Consider the following 20,439-nt stretch of genomic DNA (forward strand, 5'->3'; position numbering starts at 1 on the left):
TCTCCGGCTGGCACGGGCCACACCATGGTGCATCATTGAACACACACGCACTTACACAGACACACATGTGCTCACCCCACACACACACACACACACACACACACACACACACACACACACACACACACACACACACACACACACACACACACACACACACACACACACACACACACACACACACACACACACACACACACACACACACACACGCACACGCACACTAATGGAGTAACTGCATTACAGACAGACCACTGTGGGCTGCTGTATTGATTTGAGACGACCCCTCCCTGGTCTCAGACACGGACTGTAGATGTCTGACTCCCCACAGAGCACGCTCTCCCCCTGTTCCTCCTGCAACCCTCAGGCTCCTCCAGACCCTCTGGTTTCACGTTACAGATAAAACCGTTACAGAACATATCATGTGATTAATGTTCTCCCTGACAGTTTGGCTCAGACGGTTTTGGCTGGATGTATTGTTGACTAGACCTCTGATGAGATATTCTGATCATCACAACCTCTTAAGGGATGATTGGACTCTTGAATGTCTTACTGTACAGTTTTTACTGAAAATGACAGTATGGGGCACATCAAGACAGAACAGAGGATGTTGGATGTGCAATCAGGTACCTCTACAAACGCCAAGTGAAGTGAGCGCTGGATGTAACAAAATATATGGAATATACTGCATTATATTGAATGTATTGGGAATTGTACTGATTATGGTGACCCTCTGAGGTGAGACCAAAGTGAGAGTCATTATCAGAGCCGGAGGTGAAAACACTCACACAGTCCACTGGGACCTGAGACACTTGAAACACAGAAAGTGGACAGAAACACAGAGGGCCTATGAGCTCCTGGTTACAACTAGATGATCTCAGAGTCACGGCCAAATATCCAGAACTAGTGCACTTGGATCTTGCTAAGACGTTTTCCAGCCTACAGTCAATCTGTCCAAGTGTATTATTTGCACAAACTGAAGATTTGAAGTGGATGCAGCCCCAGACAGAGCATGTTATTCAGATAGATGACGGAGCAGCTATGGGCCTGAGGTGGCTCCATCTCTGCTTCCTCCTGGACGCTCGGCTCCGACAGACAGCCAGCGGGGGGAGGGCGGCTCGATAAGAGCAGAGGAACGAACCTGTATTGATCTGGGCTTACTGGCAGAAGACAATGTCATCGTCTGGGGGGTGGAGCATGGCCTGCAGTCTCTAGGGCAGGCGTGACTGATGGAGCTGAAGTCTGAGAAGGCCCTACAAGACACAGCCAGCACAGAGAAGTGTCCTTCCAGTAAAACTATGGAAATGTGATCTGAAAACACAACTGGACAGCATGTGAAAGCAGACCTCAGGCACACTGTAAGTGAGTGTTGTCGTGGTCGTAATAATCTGTAGAGAAGAAAGCTTCAACAAAGACAGTCAGCTGAACATCTGTGGATGACAGTGCAGCTGGGAAAATGAACAAAGGCTTCTGGAAATATCTTCACTCTCTACATTTCATGTATTATTACTACGAGGAACCCAATTGTAAAAGAAAACATAATTACATTCAATGAGGTTGACTTTTCAAGGTTTTTAAACATAATTTTGCTGGTGGTTCACACCCCTACGCTATCAGATGAAAGCCCTCAGGAGTCAGAGGAGACACGCTACCACATGGAGACGTATGCCAACAGAAACACTGCCGTGTTTGAGGAGTCAGAATCATAGTGACCGCTACACCAGAACACAACCAACCACCTCTTTGGCTCTGGGTGGACTGGTGAAAACTATTTCAAAGATTTTTCCATGATCGAAGGTCAAAGAGAAAGAGGAAGTCATCTCTAGTTTCTTTCTTCAATTGAATTCCTACGTTAGCTGTTATCTCATTAGCCCCGTTTGACAGCACCAATGGTATATTGGGTTCATGTATCTAAATGGCGTCATTTCATCCACTGGAAGCAACATTACAAATATTGATCCAGTTTCCATTACTCTGATCGTATCCAGTTTGCCAACTGCAGGCATTCGGTCCCATGAATAGATTTTTGACCGTCCAGAAATTATCAATACCTGTCACCTTACTTCATTTTCCTCTTCATTTCCATTTGGTATCGACCAGCAGCAGTTCTGTTGCTGGATAATAGAATTGGGCAGACAGTTACTCGGGCTGTAATTAACGACTGGGCCAAGCCATTTGGAGAGATCAAAGGAAAAGCAAATGTGGCCTTAATAACAGCCCTCAGCGCTGGACGGAGGATTGAACATGTCACCACCAGCAGGAAGTGTGTGTGTGTGTGTTTCTGTGCACACACGTGCATACTACAAACATTTTTTACACAAACACTAAACCAAGTTACATGGTAAGGGCTTTGCTGATGGAGTGATGGAACACAACATATTAATGTATTCATTCATTCCTCACCACGGCAAACACCCTCACCTCCCTAGCCCAGTACCAAGACTGCTGCTTCCTCCAGCTCATCCTCACTGTTACCCTGTCACAACAGGTTCACATCAACATCTGCCTTCCCTCGATCACCAAAGAAAAAAGCAGGTCAACATCTAATGCATGCGTATGTGCATGTGGAAAAACATGCAGGCAGTCTGACTCAATACCACAAAGCCACAACTGCAGTGTTTCAGATGGAGAGAACATTGTTTCTTATGTGACAGTGGCTTTTCAGTTTGAGTGGCCTCAAAACAACACTTGAGGAACTCAACATCCGGACAAACATGCTAAACAGCCACCTTGTCCGGAGGGATTACCAGTGCTGTGCGTTCAGAGAAAGAGCTGAACCTGACAGAGGGCTGTTGGGCTGTGTTCAGAGGGCTGTTGGGCTGTGTTTAGAGGGCTGTTGGGGCTGTGTTCAGAGGGCTGCAGGGCTGTGTTCAGAGGGCTGCAGGGCTGTGTTCAGAGGGCTGCAGGGCTGTGTTCAGAGGGCTGTTGGGCTGTGTTCAGAGGGCTGTTGGGCTGTGTTCAGAGGGCTGTTGGGCTGTGTTCAGAGGGCTGTTGGGCTGTGTTCAGAGGGCTGCAGGGCTGTGTTCAGAGGGCTGTTGGGCTGTGTTCAGAGGGCTGCAGGGCTGTGTTCAGAGGGCTGCAGGGCTGTGTTCAGAGGGCTGTTGGGCTGTGTTCAGAGGGCTGCAGGGCTGTGTTCAGAGGGCTGCAGGGCTGTGTTCAGAGGGCTGCAGGGCTGTGTTCAGAGGGCTGCAGGGCTGTGTTCAGAGGGCTGCAGGGCTGTGTTCAGAGGGCTGCAGGGCTGTGTTCAGAGGGCTGTGTGTTTATCTGTAGTTCCCAGCGCTGGATCTGACCGACGCAGCTCAGAGAGAACAGTAAGTACAATCCTGCCGTGTTATGGCGGCACCCCTCCCTGCCACCCAGTTTCCCTAGGAACCCCCGACTGGAGGGAGGCTGGACGAGGGAAAGGAAGGAGGTGTTGCCGTCTGAGGAGGACCAGATGAAATCTTCATCCCTGATAAGAAGTGATAGATGGAGAGGAGAGTCCAGTGCTGACTCAGCTTGCCTCAGGATTGTAGGAAGAGCAACAATGGGGTTTGAAGTGAAGCCTTCCCAAAGACAGGAAAGGGAAACATCATCTCCTGAGGTCAGCAGAGATACTGTAGAGAGGGCTGAGGGCTGCTGCAGTGACCAAGGCTGATCCTCTTAGCAGAACGCTGATTCAGAGGAACACCCATCACCCCAACACTGAGCTCACTGTATTTACAACAATACTGCAATGGTACACAAAGTGCATCATGAGAACAGGGACACAAAAACAGGAGTACATCTAAATCTGAAAAACCTGACCAGCTGACTCAAAATGTAAAGACACACACACAGAAACGTGTTGTCCAGCAGCGACAGTTGAGATACCAGAGGCAGGGAATAGAGGAGACCAGCAACAAGCTGAGATCACGGGGATAAAACAAGTGGAACGCAACCAAGGCTGACATCTCAGCTCCAACAGGATCCATTTAGGGCCTGTAAACATGCAGGCCCTCTGACACACCACACAACCCAAACAGGCTGACGACATGCCCACTCTGGTTCTGTGGGTGTTTTGGAAGGAAGTTGCTGGATGGAAATGAAGTGTTTCATTAGTAAGGGAGATATTGATAGTATAAGTTAGTGTTCGAGAGGAGGTTGTTATCCATGCAGAAGTATGTTCTGATGAGGTCAAGTTTTGATTTCCAAACTAGAGTGTTGTTCCAGAGGTTCACTAACACTAATGAGGTGCATTTTAACATTTCAGTTGGGCCCGTCTAGTAAAGTCAAGAGGGAAGTGTCTGTAGTTCATTGGCAGCTGTGAACTTGTCTCCTTCAATCACTCTCAAAGTTTCTTCCCTCTAACACACACAAAAGAGAAGTGTTTTAGGAAAGCGCTACAATGCTGCAACCACCCCGTCTACGTCCTGCCATCATCCTTGTAACTTTGAGGACAACATCTCCGATAGGGAAGAGGAACTTATTCAAGGTTCTCTTTTCTGATCCTTTCACTTCCACTGGTCTTGTAGTCAGACTGACTCTCACACTTTAATGTCACACTCTTGCTGCTTTCACAGCAGATGCTTCATGAGGAGCTGGAGGCTTGCCAGGGTCTCACATGCTCTTCTGACCTCACCTCTCGGTTCTGCCCCGCTTCAGATAACCCTGCACTGCACACGTCTCTGACCCTGGAACTATTCTAAGCTCACGTGCAAATGCTGTTTCCGATGTCGGAACCCATGAAACCAGAGATCTCTGTCTGATCACAGGCTTCTGCAACATCTAACCCTGTGGCTGCATTCTCCTGGCCGCACCACAAAGGGGAGGAGAAGGAAGCAGAGGAGGAGGAGGAGGAGGAAGAGGAGGAAGCAGAGGAGGGGGAGGAGGAGGCAGAAGCAGAAGAGGAGGAGGAGGCAGAGGAGGAGGAGGAGGAAGAGGAGGAAGCAGAAGAGGAGGAGGAGGCAGAGGAGGAGGAGGAAGAGGAGGAAGCAGAGGAAGAGGAGGAAGCAGAGGAGGAGGAGGAGGCAGAGGAGGAAGAGGAGGAAGCAGAGGAGGAGGAGGAGGCAGAGGAGGAAGCAGAGGAGGAGGAGGAAGCAGAGGAGGAGGAGGAGGCAGAGGAGGAGTAGGAAGAAGAGGAGGAAGCAGAGGAGGAGGAGGAAGCAGAGGAGGAGGAGGAAGCAGAGGAGGAGGCAGAGGAGGAGAAAGAGGAGGAAGCAGAGGAGGAGGAGGAAGCAGAGGAGGAGGAGGAGGCAGAGGAGGAGGAGGAGGAAGCAGAGGATGAGTCCTCAGAAAACAGTGGGAGCGTTTAGGAGCGTTGAGGAGCTGGAGCCTCAAACAGGTTCAAAGCCCAAAGCCATCCCCCCCGCAGGGTCCCGAAAACAAACACTTTCCTGCTTCCACAGCCTCTGGGTGTAGGCATGACTGTCCGCATGTCCTGCATTACTGGGTTTGATATGCACAATGTTGGGCTGTGTGGCTGTCTGGGCCTCACATAAACAGGCCTTTGTGGTGTTGCAGAGCCATCGGGCTCAATGAGCACATTGTTCAGCTGGATTGAGTAACATTGCAGATTTGAGCATTTACTTTTCTGGTAAACCTTCTCCTCTCCCCCTCTATCTGACTTGCTCTTTTTCTGTGTTTCTCAGAACAGAGGTGGGGTGATCTGGTGTTCTCTGAGGGATATGAGGGAGGTTAGCTTCCAAAAACAAAAAGAGCTGACTGGATTTCAGACAAAACGGTACACTAAATGTGATTCACATTGAAAATAGAACGAGATTCTGTACAAAAAACCTGCTTTGAGTTCAGGTTTCAACGTGGGATTATAATGGCCGATGGTGAGATGTTTACAGATAATCTTTGTGTTGTTGTGTTGTTTAATGCCATAGGCCTGTCCTAAGCATCTCTGGTTCAGGATTGGAAGACCAGAGCTAGTGGTAGAATTCAAAACAGATTCTGATCCTCCAGTTTATGTTCCTCCTGCCAGTCAGATGATTATAATATGAAGTGAACACTTGTAGCCCTGAACGCTGGTCCGCCTCTGTATCTGAGACAGCAGACACAAATACACAAACAACAAGCAGGTTAAAGCACTAACAGTCCACATATAGTTTTGTGTTAATGTTCCTTTAGTCCAGAAAAGTCTTTAGAAAAAATAATTGAACAAGGTGTTTCTGTCATCTAATCTGTCCGTTAAGATGTGTGTAAAATGACAATGGTGTTCTACTGTTACAGCCTACATCCATTGACCAGGAGTCAACAAGCCCCTGACCCTGAAGACATGCTGAACGTGACTGCACGCTGTCAGAGGTCCGTGCTCATGACACAGCTGCCCTGACGTCCAGCCTCTCCAAGACTCAACCTGAAGGAAGGACAATGATGCAATACTGCAGGGTTGAAACGGTCAGTATAAGGATTCCCTACAGCAGGATGAACTTCCTTCACAATCATCTCTCATGAGCTCAGCCTGGGCACAGCCATCATCTGAGGTTACCGTGGAAACAACTTCCACACTTCCACCCCTTCTGCCAAATCCCATCCAGATTAGATAAACCCATCAGAGGGGGAATATAATCCTCGGGGATGATGTCAGAGCAGTTCAGTGGTTGGCGTATGGGATGGTGTCTCTACAGCATGGATTGATAGAGGTTCATCCTGAAAACCACTTTAATATCAACCTATATTTAATCTAGTGCTTGGTACCAAAGGGCCTGGAAAAACAAAACCATAGAAAATGCAAGATACGTATTATGATATTATATTATATATTTTAAGCCCTCATTTGGATCCACAGTCAACAGTGGTCCTCTCTAATTCACCATTTATCACTGTGGGGTTTAAAAGAGCAAATCTTAGCTGACAGCATCTGTCCTCTGAGCCAACAGCTGTCATCCAGGAAGACGGAGCGTCTTGACATGGATAGAGACAGTAGAGGAGCCCACAAGGCGTGTGTGGGACAGACATATCATATCAATGGCATAGATTAGGTACACTCCATTTAGCTCTGAGAAGGCAGCCATTAGTCCAGAAGCTTCTCTCGTCAGGGCCTGGCCTGAGGGGGCATGTTGGAGGATGAGGGGGGGGGGGGGGGGTTGAATGTCACACACAGATGCAAAGAAAATAACTGTGACTGAGCCGTGCGTTTCCCAATGCTGCAGATAAATAATACAGACAACATGTGAGGGATATTCTGCTTGGACAAGCAGTCAGAAACTCATCTATAATAATACTGTGATGGAACTGCATGTTCACGACTGACTCCACAGCCGTGAAGGAAAACATGAGGAAACCAAACCAAACCACTCTCAATCCTGTTCTGAGGGTGATAATCCCTGTCTAGCCTTACACTGTTACTGTTGCAGCTCATGTTACACTATTACTGAAGCAGCATGTTACACTGTTAATGAAGCAGCATGTTACCCTGTTACTGAAGCAGTGCAAGTTAAACGGTTACTGAAGCAGCATGTTACACTGTTACTGACGCAGCTTGTTACACTGTTACTGAAGCAGCATGTTACACTGTTACTGAAGCAGCATGTTACACTGTTACTGAAGCAGCATGTTACCCTGTTTTTGAAGCAGCATGTTACACTGTTACCAAAGCAGCATGTTACACTGTTACCGAAGCAGCATGTTACACTGTTACTTAAGAAGCGCATGCTACACAAGAGAAATAGAAAGCTGTTGAGTCTAGATATTCAAACAAGTTTGGTTTGCTTTTTCCGTTCAGATGGAGTCCAGAGTTACTGATAAAAGACAGAAGGAGGGGGGAGGGACATGGAGGGAGAGACAGAAAATGAAAAAGGGACAGAGGGGATAGAGAGGGAGAGACAGAGTCACAAACAGGGACAGAGAGACACAGAGAACGAACCTACTGCTTTCATGCATTTACAGAGGAAGAGATACGGTCACATGACTTAAAGCAAAAACAACCATAGAAACTGAGACATGGCTGTTTTTACATGTGGAAACACCAGTCTACAAATAATACACTGTGCCTAATAAACAGCTGCCCTATATACTGCACACAGTCTTGATATTTACATAAAGGCCGTCTGAAGCAAAGACTCAGTCTATCCTCACAGTCCCTAACCTACTCCACTGTAATACAGACAAACTCCATCCCTCCCACATCCACTCAGACCCACAGTTACACCCTGATCTCCTGGCAGGGGCTCTGCTCTTCTCGCTAGGAGACGACGCCAGCCTATCAGGATGAGGGCTCAATAACACCAGCCTATCAGGACGGCTCAAGGAGCCAGCCTATCAGGAGGAGGGCTCAAGGATCTTTGTGTGTTCTGAGAGTGTGAGTGTTAGCAGGACCAGGGCTGAGGTCAGTCAGGGTGCAAATTACGGGGGGGTTTGTGGGGGTCTGAACCCCCTAATTAAGACTTGGACCCCCCGAGAAGAGGTAAAAACAACAGGTCGGGGGGGTTGATACACGCCCTGGAGAAGAAGTTGACCCCCCCGATTGTCATTGTATAATTTGCACTCTGGTCAGACTGATGATCCAGGGCTTGTTGGAAGCAGCCATGCTGTGGAGACAAGGAGAACCACGGCTCTCTGCAGAGGTGAACAAAGTCACACAGAGCCTACTTCGCACCCTAACATGGGCATGTTCACCTTTTCCGGGGTGAACCATTTCTGGATCTTTCTGAAGTAACCAATCACCTGCTTCACAGCAGACTCGATGAGCCAATAGGGTGGCTCAGTCTAAACGAAGCACTGTGTGTTTCATTACTGCCATAAATGACCCTTAACATACTGCAAACATCTCTGCTTTTACTCTAAACAACCAGTGGGGTCTTTAAAAAAGAAGGTAATTTACTAGCATTGACCCACAAATCAAATAAAACAATTGTAGAACATGAAGGATTAGAACATTACATATCAAATAAGCCAGCTAATGAAGCACAGGATCTCAATATACTTCTACTGTATATCTTCACTTTGCATTTTATCTTTGTACCAATTCATTCAACTCGATTTAAACACCTTCCAACTGCTAATCTGCATTAGCGTTAGCAAGTATTGACCTACACTGCCCCCTTCATTGGCTCAGCTAATTGAACATAAACATGGCCTTTTGTGGGCTCTTGGCAACTGCCCTCTTGAAAAGTGAGAACAGACAGGCTGAAGTACCATGCAGCCATGTCAACACACAGGCTGGGATCATGTGATTTGGGGCACAGAATGCAAGGCCAAATGCTAGCCTGCTGAACAGTAACACCCAGGACTGAAGGGCCAGTCTGAATGAAGGGGTCATGTCAGAGGAGAGGGGAGGAGAGAGGAGGAGAGGGAGATATATGGAGATATATGTCAGCGACATACGTGACACACATGCCCACACCCTCCCACAGGCATGAGGAACACCTTTCTTACTGGATTCATAGATACAATCATGCTGCCAGTGGACAACAGCACAGTCAGCCTTCACAGAAAGACTCTGGCTCCACTTCAGGTCACTTGAGCTGAATGTGACAATGCAAAATAGAGGCAGATAGAGAGAGACACAAAGACAGGCACTGAGAGTGAAAACAAAAATACACAGAGAGAAATCGTAAAAAATATTGTTTATAAATAAAAGGGAGAGATATGAGAGAAAGGGCGGAACTGACAGAAACAAGGAGAGCTGGAGATAGCAAGGGAAACAAGAGAGGGATGAAGAGAGAGAGAGAAATAAGGATGGAGACGAGAGAGAGGAAAGAGAGAGAGATGGAGAAGAGAGAGAGAGAGAAAAGAGACAATGGAGAAGAGAGAGAGGAAAGAGAGACATGGAGAAGAGAGGGAAGGAGACTTGTGGGTGTTCCAGCCTGCAGCTCCATGGTGCAGAGCCCCAGCCTGTCGCTGGCCTGCATCCTGCATTGTTCCAGCTTTAACACAGGCTGGGGGCCAGCCACACTGACCACTAGTGTGCGTGCACATGAGTGCATGTCTGTGTGTATGTGAGGGTGTGTGTCTAGACCATCAGCACTCTGTCTGGGGACTCTAACAGCCAGAGATTTAACTGGCCGAACAAGCACTGTAGAAGTACGAGGCAAGTTCTTATTCTGAACAGTGATTCAGCTCTAATGGAAGTGAAGCACAAAATAATGTTCCATCTTATAGTAGTCTGGAGAAGGTTCGCCTTCACCACAGCACACTTAAAGACGTGAACTGATAGGTTGCCTTCAAAGCCCTGAATGACACGGTGCTAATTGTGATTGGGATGTTCTCAACCTTTCTGAGGAGACAAAAGCCAGTGGTTACCTCATAAGAGGTGCTCTAGAACTGTCAATCCAACCAGCAGCTCCATCGCTGCTCTAGAACTGTCAATCCAGCCAGCAGCTCCATCAATCTCCTGGCTGCAGACTGGGATAAACAATTCTGGAGTCAGCATTGCTGCTAAACTACTGACTCAAGCCCAAACAGACCACCAGCCATCAGCAGCGTGTCTTTGAACACAATGTAGGCATAAACTAGGCTAGGTTGGGATTCGGCTAATCCCCTTAGTCTCTTCAATCAAACTGGGAGGCTAGTTTAACGGAGGCTAGTGCTAAATTAGCTTGAGAGCTCCTTGCATTGGAGATGAAGTAAAATCAAGGATATGGGCTGTGATTGTACGTCTCAATGGTCATTAAGCTGCTATGACTCCTACACCCTCTCCTCCTGCCACCATTGTTTCCCTTGAACTCTTGACAGTGCAGTCCTACCATGCCAGTAGAGATTTGACTGGTGACACTAAGCCAACGACTTAGCAACTAATCAGAATCAAAGCGAGACTCTTGGAGGAGAAACACAGAGTGTCCGTCTGGATGAGACTGTCTCTGAAGGATCAGGAGAGTGTTCCAGGGCCCTCCACAGTCTCATGCATCCCTGTGTCACACCAACAGCACTGCATCCTATCCAAGACTGCTGTGTGCCTGCCTGGCAAGGTTAGCTTACTGTACCAAGGGATGACCTGTGAGATTAGTTGTTAGTTTGAATTACCCATTGGATATTTGTACTGTATTTACAGTAAGGTGTCCCTGACAACAGCCCATGTCTGTAAGTCAGATGGTTAAACCCTAGAGAGAGCTCACAGGATCAGTTCCTCCCCCTATTCTGTCATTCCATCCCTTCACCCCTCCCTCCATGGTTGAGCACAGGGGAGCATCTGGACAGAGTGTGGCTGTTCTGCTGTTGCCTGCCAGAGCTGAGCCCTGACCTCAACAGCTGATGCAGGAAACGTCTGACCTCACTTCCATCCTCCATGCAGAAGGTTTTTGGTGTCAAGACAATATGCAGGACTAGACGCCTGAAGAACACAGAACAGAAGAAGAAGGTATTTGTCAACCATCAGAAAACACCACAGATTGGTTGGCCTTCATAAAAAGGTAATGAGAACTACAAGTGAGAACTATAATGGATTTGAGAGCTGATGACATGAAGAGGGTGTTCACGGCTGGCCTGAACTTTGAACGTACAAAAGAAACAAACAAGTTCACTTCTAAGAATGAGGCCATGTAGGAATCAAAGGATTTAGGAAATCACACAATCTGTGCCACTGACACATCTATGCCTTTGAAGAAGGTTCCAGCAAACAAAATATGAATCTAATATTCTTGGACAGCCTTGCAAGGAAAACATTTGAGATCTTCTTTATACTTTTTTTAACATTTTGTCAGCAAAATGAATAATTTATAAAAGAACAGTTTTTCTGAACGCAGCCAGAAATAATTACATTTTCACGTACATTTTAAAATGTTCACCTACAAACGTCACACCAAATATTATAGTTCCAGTTATAGGAACCTTGACAGGTTTATCTACCAGAGCTACAGGGTTATCTACCGGAGCCTAAGGGTTATCTACAAGAGCTATCTACCAGAGCTACAGGGTAATCTACCAGAGATACAGGGTTATCTACTGGAGCTACAGGGTAATCTACCAGAGATACAGGGTTAAATACTGGAACTTCCACCCCCAGCCTCATCTACAGGGTTATCTCCTGGAGTTACTGGGTTATTGTATGCATAGAATCCTTTGATAACTCATCCTGGTCTTGTTTTATATAAAGCCTTGACTGCTGCAATGGAAGCAACTGACCCAACTGTACAATCAAGATAATCATGAAACAGTAACTGGACAGTACTTACATGCACGTGTATGTTAGTTGCAATGTGCTGGACTATATATGACCTATGCTTGTTGGGCAATGGACTACACAGGTGATCAGCTTATAACTGTTGGATGGTATGGGTCTGGTGATTGGGGCTGATAATGAAGGCACTATTTAATGCACCGTCCATAAAGCATGAGTGAGTCAGTGCATTCAGGAGTTCACCACACTACTAAGGAGGTGAGTCACAGTTGTTACTATAATCAGCTCACAGTTTTAAAATTGATTCTTGAGACATCTGTTCACGCTTTTTAAGTCCAGTCAGCATGGCAGCACGACCTGTCAAGCTAATGTTTCCATTTCTTCCTCAAAGGCATTTGCTGCTTACATAACAACCTGAATGAAATGTTAATGATGGCAAGCTCAACATCTCAACAGGGAATTCCATGACTAGCAATGGAGCGGCAGGGCTTATGAAACACACACACACACACACACACTGTATACACTTACACAACTTGTCTTAAAAGCACCTTTTGTTGTAAATAGATATCCTCATGTTAACATTGGGAAATCGCTCCATGCCAGAACACCTCTAGCCTCTGATGTACAGAATGACATCACTGTGGCCTTTGAGTGTGATGGTATGTACCGTATATACGGCATGTTTGCCCTTCGTTATTTGAATTTTAACCGCAGAAACAGTATGCGGCCAAGACTAATTTCCTTCGGGACAATAACATCTATGTATCTTATCTTCGTGGGGATTGCCCAAGGCCGATAGTGACTTGTGATATGCGCCGGTAGCTTTGAATGCCGTTGCTCAATGTAAGCCGTTTAGAGTTGGGCCACGGGGTGGGCTTCTCCTGCACGCTCCCCAGTCCCCACTGGGCGCCCGCTGGAACGCAAGTCCGGGCCCACAGCCTCCACCACTGCTCTGACCAGTCACCTGGTCCCCCAGACACCGTCCTTGCCTCTAGCTCTTACAGACAGACCGCTCCGCTAACAGACCAAGCTCGGTCAACAACAACAGGCATGGCGAGCCGCTTCCGTCTCGTCTCCACAACTCACGAAGCGTCATTTCGTCTTTCTCCTCAACGATCTAAACCCGGGATGCATCATAACCAGGGTCTTTTTGCTTTGGAGGATAACACGTAATTTGTAATCGCATTTACTGAGCTCTTAAACTGTGGTAAACAATGACACGAAACGCAGTTGCTCGCCCTGAACAACAATGCTTGTAAAAAGAAAACCACAATTAATTGTTATTGACTGCTCCACCCCCCCACCCACCCCCCAACGTGGAATGCCACTGGTCTGGATACAAAATAACTAACCAGAATGCGTCATATTCGTTGTTACTTATGCGTTGCAAACGTGACATACTTGCAGTCTTCCTACTGCCTCATTATGAAACAAGGGGTCAGCTCTAATGACAGCCGTGCCTCACGTAGTGTTCAAGAGCATCATCAATGACATTATCAAAGGCACGGTGGTTGATGAGCCGACTGCAACGGCCACACAAAGCCAGCACAAGACATACCGTGTGTCAGTCACACTGCCACAGCCACACAACACGATTTATCTTGACACAAAACAACCCATATCGTGTCCGTTCAATGTAAGATGCAAGAGCGAACTGGAATGCTATCCAATCTTTCATTCAATATGCGAACGTTAATCACATTTTCAGATAATCTAAACACTGTAGTAAACTATAGCCTAATGTAAATGTTAGGAAATGTTATCTGATTGGTTTACCTCTACTGTTGCTTGAATCCACTCGTTTCCACGCTTCTGCTATACCGTTTTATATTGAGGAAGGCGCGCTCCGTCTGCTCACCAATACTATGCTTAAAAACTCAGACTAATTCCCTTCAACGATGTGTCCATAGTGTCCTAGTCTGTCAAGCTTCCTCTTAACAGATTTAAACGTACGTTTTTTGATTGACGATAATGCTAAATACTTCTCAAAAACGTAGTGTTTCAGACTCCCGTGTCACATCTCTTTCTACGGCAGACTGATCTTTTTCTCTGATAATCGCTGCTGTCTGAGAACGCGCATTGCGCGCTCCACTTGTACCGCTGACGGGTGGGAGGGAGCTGTAGAGGAATGGGCGTAACTAGAGAGGACTCCACAGAAATGATCAATAATTCCTGTAGGACAGTAAGCCAAATCTCATCCCCTCAGCAATTTGATGTGTATATATAATAATTGATGTGAATATATCATATTTGATGTGTATAGGCCTATATAATATTTGATGTGTTGGCCTACATATAATAAATCTATAAGACTAGTCCTACACATTTCCATAGAGTTTTCACCCAGAGATGATAATGTTGTTGTTAATTGTAAAGAGCAACTCCTCCCACTCCACTGTATAATAGGTGTTTACATTCAAAACCACACAATAAATAAAGGGAGGTTTCGGTGTAGACACTCTACATTTCCAAAACAACGTACCACATCCTCTGCATCTACCATAACACCACCCTGCTCAAGTAGAACGGGTTAACTGCAAGACAACTAGATGTTCAAGGCACAACGTTCTATTTGCGTTGTTCTAAATTTTAATTTTGAACTATATATTCCATTTATAGTTCTATTTCTAACTACATCTTTAATATCTATAGATCTATCTTTTGTTCTACAATTCTCTGTCTAACTACACATCTCTATAGTCCTTTAATTCTAAAGTTTTATTTCTAACGATATATTCAATCTCTATAGTTATGTAGTTCTATTTCTGACAACATGTCTCTATAGTTCTATCTCTGTGGGGGAAGGGTGTCTTCAGGAGAACAGCCAGGGGGGGAGGGTGTCTTCAGGAGAACAGCCAGGGGGGGAGGGTGTCTTCAGGAGAACAGCCAGGGGAGGGAGGGTGTCTTCAGGAGAACAGCCAGGGGGGGAGGGTGTCTTCAGGAGAACAGCCAGGGGGGAGGGTGTCTTCAGGAGAACAGCCAGGGGAGGGAGGGTGTCTTCAGGAGAACAGCCAGGGGGGGGAGGGTGTCTTCAGGAGAACAGCCAGGGGGGAGGGTGTCTTCAGGAGAACAGCCAGGGGGGGAGGAGGGTGTCTTCAGGAGAACAGCCAGGGGGAGGAGGGTGTCTTCAGGAGAACAGCCAGGGGGAGGAGGGTGTCTTCAGGAGAACAGCCAGGGGGGGAGGGTGTCTTCAGGAGAACAGCCAGGGGGAGGAGGGTGTCTTCAGGAGAACAGCCAGGGGGGGGGAGGGTGTCTTCAGGAGAACAGCCAGGGGGGGGAGGAGGGTGTCTTCAGGAGAACAGCCAGGGGGGGAGGAGGGTGTCTTCAGGAGAACAGCCAGGGGGGGGGGTGTCTTCAGGAGAACAGCCAGGGGGGGAGGGTGTCTTCAGGAGAACAGCCAGGGGGGGAGGGTGTCTTCAGGAGAACAGCCAGGGGGAGGAGGGTGTCTTCAGGAGAACAGCCAGGGGGGGAGGGTGTCTTCAGGAGAACAGCCAGGGGGGGAGGGTGTCTTCAGGAGAACAGCCAGGGGGAGGAGGGTGTCTTCAGAGTGTGCTCATCTCCACACACCTGTGTATTCTTTCCCATCAGGATCATGTATAATGTTGCTCCAGGCTCTGACTGGCTCAGTAAGTCAAGTTACCATATCTATGCTGGTCAGCATCCTTTCACATGCCTGTATGTTTCAATGAACATGAACATGCTTAAGTAGAATAACTGTGAGTTTGTATTGAGCTCGTCATGATGGTTAGGAGTAAGACTGAGAGCTGTGGCGTTTTCCACATGTCGTTTCCCAGGTGTACAGAGCCGTGACTGCTGTAACGTGTGTTGGCAAGCACAGTGTTGCACAACTCTCACCACCCATACACTCATGCTCCCATGATACACTGTACACATCTTCTGCTGAAAGGTGTCACTGTTTGAAGATGTGTCATTGGTTTTCCTGCTAGCCACAAGGCATGTCAGTGAAGTTGGAAAGGGTGTTGTTGCAGTATTGGAATGAGGACTCCTCACCCAGTGATGTGCGGTACACTAGTGACAATGTGACAAGTCTTTCAGTGCATCCCTATTGTGTTCAGATGCATCCGTCTATTCATACTAGTGGAACGCATTTTTGCCGCCAGTATTGCTGCCATGTTTCATTCCATGTTTTGTGTTTTTATTTTCCTGTGCATTTTCTGTCCTGTGTATGGATGGTTTTGCTCGATGTTTTAATTATTTTCACTCATCTTACACTGTTGTGTGTTTGCACTTTGTGTAGTGTCGCGTACTGTTCCGTGTGGCACCATGGTCCTGAAGAAACATGATCTTGTTCCAGGGCTGGTTGGGCCTGAACTGGTGTGGGTATAGTTCAATGGTTAGAGCATTTGACTGCAGATCAGACAAGAGGTTGCAGGTTCAAATCCCCGTAGCCTGTTGCTGTGAGTGAAAGTGTCTGCTGCATGAACGCATCACTATTATTATCAGACTGGTGTTTGACAAAAGAGGTAGAAAATAGCTCTTCCTTAGACCCAAAAATGTCATACCTGTTCTTCAGCGGATTGATTTCTAGTGCTGTAATATAGTTTCCTTTCTGTCATTTTTGAAAGGAAATCCTTCCTTCAGCTCAGACAGTTTAACGACAATATCTACCACTTGATCACAAGACTACCTGTAGCTTACCACTAGCCTACCACATGATTACCTGGAAATAAAAATACTTTAGAAGAGACAAAAGGAGAGGAGGAGTGGAAAACTTTGGAAATGAGGTGTCCTACAATTCAACAGCTGTTCCTGTAAGAGCATGATCCACTCTGTCACTGGTAACCCTAACCCTAAGACATTGTGTCACAACCTCGTGACAGTCAAGCCTAAACTAGTGTCGTAAATTACTGGAGACATTTCCTTCATCACTGCATTGCTTAGATCATTAGGCTGTGGTGACATCCTGCTACCTGACCAATGTTGGAAGTACCTGAGAATGAATCACTGTTAAATTTAGTTTTTGGTTTCACTTTGAGGTTATTACTCAGCCCGTGTGGTGCTGGTTCTTCTCACAGTCTGGCTCTTTACTGACCTCACATGTCCTCACGTCTCCTCACGTCTCCTCACGTCTCCTCACGTCTCCTCACGTCTCCTCACGTCTCCTCACGTCTCCTCACGTCTCCTCACGTCTCCTCACGTTTCCTGATGTCATGCTCACTTCTATATAAATGAAGTTCTGTCCAAGTCAGACGAGGGGAGGTGATGGTGGGGGTGAGGGCAGGGGGGTCTGTTCAGACGAGGGGAAGTCATGGTGGGGTTTGAGCATGGTTCCCCAGATTGGCCGTGTCTGAAACTGTGCTGAGGGGATGAGGAGCTCAGCGCCCTCATGTGTCACCACCCCGCCTCCTCCAGCTCCTCCTGAAGGTTTATAGAGCCTGTAAATCCCTTACACAGGGCCCTGCTCACCGACAGCCTAATAACTGTTACAACATAAGCTCACTTCACAGTTGACAAACAATTAAGAGGCCAAAGAAAATTGGATACTCAACATCATTAATTCAACTGTATGCCTTGTGGCACAATCAAGACTGTTGAAAAGAAATACAGCAGGAAAGCACTGGGATTAAGAAAAGGAATATTTACATTTGCTCTTTGACAAATAGTTTAAGCTCGGACCATAATTGCGTGAGGCTGTGACCAGAAGATGCATGTTTCATAGCACTGCAAAATAGCGTCAAAATGTTTTACTTCAGCATATCTGCCATGAGATACAGTAGAGCCACACTTTAGGATATATACACATGGACTGTAAACCCAGTTAAGTTTCACAATGAACTTTAGACTGTGCCCACTGGATACAAATAATAATAAATCAAATTCCCTTTTTTAGGGTTAACAAGGGGGGATTATTTGCTCCTAATTCTGGATCACTGGAGAAGGCTGTGGACCTAGCCCTCCTGTCTCTGGTCAGAAACAGAAAGGGTTTTATTCGCCATGAAAGTTTGCACAGACAAGGAATTTGCTTTGGCAGGAAGGTGCATAAAATAAACATATAGGAATCTTAAATTTAAATATGTGGTCTAACTATACTAAGGATACATAAACTAGCAATACTAAGTGGAATACAATTACGATTAAATATACAATTAAATAAAACATAAGTTGCCATAAAATAAAATATAAGTTGCCAATTTACAATATAAAACACAATATAAAATACAAATATTACAGGAATTGTAATGCAGTGCAAAATGCAAATTGTTTTAAGACATGAAGTCATTAAAGACATAGGTCATTGGCCAGGCCCAGGAGAAGAATGGGCCTCATTAACCAATGTCTTCCTAAGTTATTTCTTACATTTGTTCTTAAGAAAGTTCCTAAGAAAGTCTACGTGTGATTCATGACGTGTTCCTAAACAGCATAAGTAAATGCCCATTAATTCCCATAAAAGGGCATGAGATGACAGGGCGGTGTGCACACAGAGAAATGTAAAAAAGACATGGAAAAGACAGTGGAGGCCTCGACTTCAAAAGAAAGAAAAACTTTCGGAATTCTGAAGTGGACGACTGTAGCGACAAATGACACATTATATTTGGTAGCGTCAGCGGTGGATACAAAGCAGTAAATAAAACCAATACATGGTTAGGGTTAGGGTCATGGAATGTAATTACCCATGCAGTGAATGCTGTATCCGGAGAAGGGCGTAGAACTGATATAGTGAAAAAGAAATGGTTTGATCTGAAATCTGAGGCAAAAAAAAACCTTTCAAAACATAGAAGACAGATGCAGGCCACTGGAGGGGGGGAGGCTGGCCCAGAGCTATCTGAGCTGGACCAGGGCATGGGGGCCTTGATTGGACAGACAGCCCTCTTGGGTGTGCCATCGGCCGAGGACTTAGAGACAGACCTGGGCCCCGTGTTGGTGGGTTCATATCCTAGACCATCTCCTCTCTCAGAATTGGAAGGTAAGCGGTTATTTGTTTTTTTTCTCCAGAATTGATAGTTGAAAGTTAGAAGATGTGATTTGTTTGAAACACGAGTGTGTATTTGTGTGTAGTGTTCTCCTCAACATCTTCAAAAACAGTCACTTATTTCATTTATGTACAGATAAAGTCCTGCTAAGGCAACAGCAACCACCCTCTGAAGCTGAAACCTGAAGCTTCCACCAGCACATCCACATGTGTGTCCAGATCCTATTCAACTTCTCCATGTTTGATCACCGATGCAGTCCTGGACAACGAAGAGAGAGTGGGCCAAGCACTTGCACAGATAGCCTCAACACTGACCACCATCTCCAAGACACTTAAAGAAATGAATGAACACTGAATGAACACAAAAAAATTAAATATATGCACTTGAACCTGTGAGTGACTCCATTTATTTCTTGACATTATTATAGCGAACAACAAATCACTCATTAGCACCTCATGCTCTGATGGGAGCGAAGAGGACCAAACCTGGAACAGAATAACACGGTGAAAGCTACATTATCTATGAAGCCTTTATTTACGAACTAGCAGTTAATTGTTCTCAAACTTTGACAGCAACTCTGTCGTCTGGGTCCCAGGAGTCGGTCAGGACGCTCATCCTCCTGTGGTGGAAGTGCTGCATCACGTTTCATGGCCTGTTGTGCAAGACACAGCAGGCCATGAGTATCCTACAAACCTAAAACAATGAATATGGCGTCATTTCAAATGCAGAATGCGTAACTTTGCCATCAGTCCAGGCTCTTTATTGCCAGATTGAAAACAATTCAACTGTGGTTGACATACACACACCTTCTGTGGTCTACATACACACACCTTCTGTGGTCGACATACACACACCTTCTGTGGTTTGTAAAGCAGCTTCCCTCCTGCTGTGTCCAAACACATCCAGCGTCCTTTTAAAATACCTATGGTGCGCTCCACAGCCCTCACTCTGGATTAGCACCACCACACCGCCCACACAACTGTTCTGCAGAATATAGGAATCATGTGCACCTCCTGGGAAGCAAGGGACCACATTCAGAAGTTGATTCTGGGAGTTGCAGATTAGTTGGACATTTAGGGAGTGGTATTGCTTGAGATGTGGGAATGGATCCGGAGATGGTGCCTTAATACATTTAGTCATTTAGCAGATGCTCTTATCCAGAGCGACTTACAGTAAGTACAGAGACATTCCCCCCTGAGACAAGTAGGGTGAAGTGCCTTGCCCAAGGACACAACGTCATTTTCACGGCCGGGAATTGAACCGGCAACCTTCTGATTAATAGCCCGATTCCCTAACCGCTCAGCCATCTGACCATCTGGGCCTATAAATACCGTAATCAGTCACTTATTATTGGATGGCAAGGTTCCCCGTTGAGTGCGCGTAAATTCTGTTCATACCTAAGAACAAATACCAAATTACAAAACATTGGTGAATGCCAGAATCTTTGTGAAAACTGTGTAAATGGGGTTTAAGAACAAATTT

General features: G+C 46.2%; 1 protein-coding gene across 1 annotated transcript in view; it reads right to left on the reverse strand.

Annotated features, from left to right (window-relative positions):
• The window catches only part of myo9ab (myosin IXAb), a 92,987-nt gene extending 78,916 nt beyond the window's left edge, over positions 1-14,071 (reverse strand). Inside the window, exon 1 of the mRNA XM_084671981.1 lies at positions 13,802-14,071. The gene's annotated coding sequence lies outside the window, so the exon portion shown is untranslated. The remainder of the gene's footprint in view (positions 1-13,801) is intronic.
• Between the last annotated feature and the right edge of the window lie 6,368 nt (positions 14,072-20,439).

This window comes from Hypomesus nipponensis, chromosome 14 (genome assembly GCF_054491055.1).
Source record: "Hypomesus nipponensis isolate SF chromosome 14, ASM5449105v1, whole genome shotgun sequence".
Lineage (NCBI taxonomy): Eukaryota > Metazoa > Chordata > Actinopteri > Osmeriformes > Osmeridae > Hypomesus > Hypomesus nipponensis.